The following is a 4761-nucleotide window of genomic DNA, read 5'->3' on the forward strand; positions in this document are numbered from 1 at the left end:
CAGTGAGCTGCCTGCTTCAACGGCGGCGCTCGGGGAGCAGTGAGGGGTTAGGTGCCTTGCTCAAGGGCACTTCAGCCGTGGCCCACTGGTCGGGGCTCGAACCGGCAACCCTCCGGTTACAAGTCCAGAGTGCTAACCAGTGGGCCCGGCTGCATGTGTGGTGAGCGAGAGGAGGAGGCCCTTTGACACCTAACCCCCATTCCATTATAACTACCTGAGCTCATTTGGGCAGAAAGCCCAAGGCTTGCCTGTAACACCAGGGGTTCCTCCTTTGCACGACTACAGGGTTGACATTTCATAATAAGGGCATTCTACACACACACATACCGTTGAGACAAACAGGCATGTGTGTTTTTTCTTACCTGACCGGCTATAGAGAGCACTGAGAATCTTGTCCTAATTGGGGAGGTTGTTTGAGAGGACTAGCGAGGAGACAAATTCAGGAATATGGAGCCCTTTGAGCTCAGACCAAGGTTGTTTATCCAGGCAGAGGTAGACAGAAGGACACAGACAGTGAGAGGGAGTTTGGAGCCCAGAGCTCAATCAGTATACTCGGTTGTCAGGGAATTCAAACGATTCTTGTTGATTTCATTAGGTCTGTGGCGCAGTAGTTGATATACTGGGGTAGTGGAACATTAGAGGCGACACTGGCCAGTGTCCTCTTGTTTTTGAAGGTTTCTTTTTTGGTTATGTGGAGACATTATTTATAGTAAGTGGATGCCCTGCGGATGACTCCTACAAAGAAGACTTGTAGGTTGAACACATAATCAGAACTATCTTATCTAATTTTCTAGCCCTGACAACAGTGAGTAGTAATAACACGTGTGTTTGTGTCAGCCTGAGAGGAAACGCATCATGTCTGTCACAACAGCCTTGGTGGGTTTGGGTGCCCTGACTACTATCATCTATTTGAGTGGCACAGCAGCAAACACACATATACAGTAGCCACACACACACATTTTACACATGGCCAATCATCATAGAAATGGAGGACCTTTCAGACCCCTCACTGGCTTGCTGTAATTCAACTGAACTTGCCATCACTGGAAATGCACTTCCCAGAATTCATATGGAAACACATATAGCACATGTTTTGGTCATGCAAGAACCTTTGACCAATAGGCATCTTAGCAGGTCAGAAGACTGAAAGGTAATGTAATTTGATTGGGTTATGAGTTCAAACCATATTTGAGGGATGTGGTTGTAAAATGTAATGTGATTGGCCATGATTGAATGGCCGTCTTAAGGTTTATTAAATTTTTAGGGCTATTTATATGGCCATGCATTTTAAGATTCAATTGCCACAGGGTCCAAAGACAATGTTGTCCTTGTGTATCAAGTGCAGCAAAAGTTCCATAGCTAATGACTTACATTAGTTTACAATACTCAGTCCTATTTTTGTTTCTCAGATATTCTAGCCAAGAGGATCTCATATACCATATATTATTTGTGCTATGTTGTTCAGGCAATAACTCTTTTCTTGTAAAAAAAAAAAAACAAGAAAAAAAGAGAAAAAAAATGGAAGAGGCAATAACCTGCTCAAAAGAAATATGGCAAAACATTGCATCAGCCTTCCTCTACAGCATTGTGCAGCCAGAAAGGCCTATGTGGGGAAAATGGCAGTCAAGAAAGAAGGAGCCTATAGAGATGATATTTAACAAGGGCGGAAAAGCAATGGGGGGTCAGCTGATGAGCCGTGTAAAAATCTTGTGTAATAGAGCGCTTAATTGGACATAATTTATCTCTGGTGTCAAAAAGACCAATTAATGTTCATGACTAAGCCTTGAGGACCCTGACAAAGCCCAGGTAGGCTGGAAAGGAGAAGTATGATTTTTTAATTAAATTTACAAATAATCCTCTCACATAGTGGTTATCATTTGGGATCATAAATAGTGGCTCTCTATTGGTCTTCTATATTTTACTTGTACATTCAATGGGCCTATCTACTCTAAATTAAGTTTACTGTATTTTCATCTTATCTTCCAGTCTACAAAATATATCATCCACATATAGTGTTTACGAACACTGCAGACATTATACTGCAATTAGTGTTAGGTCTGTGAATAAACCTCATCACGAACGACAGGAATATCAGTAGAAATATGGTAAAATAATCAAAGAATCAGATTTGCTTGAGGCGGAGAGTTTGTAAAGTGATGACTGTCATGCCAGCTTGCTGTGGCATTACTGCATATAAACAATACATCACAATACAATTTACTTACTGTTTAACTAAGATATGTTCCAGATTTCGATTAACCCAAAGGTACTGGATTTGAGAAAAAAATGATAAAACTTTACTACATAATACTATATCTTGTTTGAATGTTTCTTGCTATGAAATTGTTTGCTATGGAGTGTTTCGGCGCAAAATAGTACTTGCCACAGGGTGCCACTGTCAAAATTCAATAATGCAGCTTGACGCAGAGACAAACCATTGTTGCATAGACAAGCCACTGGACATAATGGGCTTCGTAGTGCAGTGGTGCTGTTGTTGCATTGTATCTGAAGGCCCCATTAGGGAGATAAACAGCAACACACAACACAGTGCTTCTCTTAACAGAGTCCTACTAGTTGGACTATAGGCACAGTAGTGATGATGGATGGCCTATTGGAGTGTGTTTGTGTGCTGTGTGTGCGGTTCTCAAGACAGGAGCTGACCCGGCCACATGCTCATCCGTGTCTCATCCAGTAGAGAAGATACCTGAACCGTCACCACAGGTGAATGGTGTCAGACAGGTGAGTCATTCTTCTCCTAGAAAGACTTCTGCGCACTGTTTCTATAAACACTATAATCTGTTATGACCTGGCGAAGGTCTTAACGCCGAAGCGTAGTTTATAAATAAATGTAACACTGCGTGCAGGAGTCTTTCTAGTTATATGGTTGTCGACCTCTGGCCTTTTTCCAGCGCACCTGTCCACAAGAGGTGTGCAAAATTCCTGTTTGATGGGGCCATTCTTTTCTGGAAGCGTAGAGAAACTACTGAGCCATTCTTTCCTGAAAGCGTAGAGAAACTACTGAGCTGGCTGGTGCCAAGTAAACCAGAACCTTGAAAATATGGGGACTTTAGGATGTACCTTGTAAAGATGCAGTCCATGATTTGGTTTCACAAAAGGTTGTTGATGTTTGAATTCAACAGCCATCACATTGAATCCAATTTACACCCTTCTCTTCAGTATTCCTGAACCACTCTGTTGATTAGCTGAAATGGGGCAAATTCAAGGCATTATGCATTATATGTTCCCACTTATAGCAGTGCAGAGCAATAAGTTGGTCTGTGAAGGACTGTGTGAACATCAGAGTTGTTTCAAACGTAAACACTACATTAGCTAGAGGGTCATAAGGAGTAATTTGTTCCATTTGACGAAAGGGTGGGATTCCTTTCAGAGTACCTTAATAAATCAAGTACACAGTATATCACTCTAATTACTCAAAAAGCCAGACAAAGTAAACAGACTTCTAAATTAGTTTAAACAGACTTTTAAATTAGTTTAAATGAAAAGAAGCAAAGTCTACACTTGAGAAAGCTCACTTTCAAGATCGAGCCTTTGGGGAAAAGTCCTGCAGAGAGCAACCCTGTAAACAGATTAAAATCAGCAGGCACAGTATCATTCACAAGCTTTAATCACTCAAAACCTATTTACAAAAACATCATCATTTTTTGTTTTGTATGTATCTTTTTTTTTGGCAGAGAGAAAAGCAGTCGTAATCTACATAGTATACAAACCATTACAAGGAGTACAAATGTGAAATAATCCTAACTTCTAAATAAAAACAAAAATAGAAACAATGATAATGATTTTTTTAAAAACACATAAATAGTTTTACAGTTACTCTCATACGGTTCAAGTTATTGCTCTTTCAGCCAGCTCTGGGGCTGAACAGATGAGTATGATTACAGCAAAGAGTTTGCATAGGGGCAAATGAAGGCACAGGTGTCGTAAGTGCACTTAAGAAACAATGGTGGCTAGGGGGCGTGGGGGGGTCAAGAGAGGGGTGGGTATGATGTCTTACGCTACATCGAAGGCACTTAATGGAGGCTTTGCTCTTTTTCCACTTGTTTGTTTGGCATGTCGATCCTCTTTCTCGGGTCACAAGGAATACCACCAAGGCCTTATGGCCTACGCAGAGGAACTTCTCCTGAGGTTGCACGTTTTTATCGAAAACAACAACAACAAATGATAATAATGTTTCCATCGCCTCCTCACATGTCCTGCTCAAAGCCTATGAAGAGTTGAAGCTTTCTCATGGTACCATTAAACTCTAAACAAATACAGAGCATCCTGAAACAGGACTAAAGTTAGCTTTTCTTTTTTTTACAAAAGTCTTTGTACTTTGGCCTCCTGAACCACAATGGTGTAGTCAAGACACTCACTCACACACACACATGCACACACACACACAGTTCTGTGATCGAGTCCTTTGGTCTTAAGAGTGCGCCTGTTATATTGGTGACAGACCAAACACGCTTCTTAGCTTCACTGTCCATGCAGTCCATGGCGAAAGACAAAAAAAAAGGCTCAGTCACTCGGAAGAAGATTCAACACATTCTTGACACGCTCTTGAACTCCTCTGGACAAACACGGTTAAACGTAGCAGGCCAAACCAGATAAATCAAAACATCGTTAACTTGACAGTGAGTAGAAAAGAACATTTTTTCGGCACGACAAGTCCTAGCCAGTGTCGCCCAGCGGACGGGCAAACATGGCGGGGGAACAAAGAGGTTTTGTGTTTTTGTCATGGAGGTCAACGAAGGGGCG

Source organism: Alosa alosa, chromosome 8 (assembly GCF_017589495.1).
Source record: "Alosa alosa isolate M-15738 ecotype Scorff River chromosome 8, AALO_Geno_1.1, whole genome shotgun sequence".
NCBI classification, from domain to species: Eukaryota; Metazoa; Chordata; class Actinopteri; order Clupeiformes; family Clupeidae; genus Alosa; species Alosa alosa.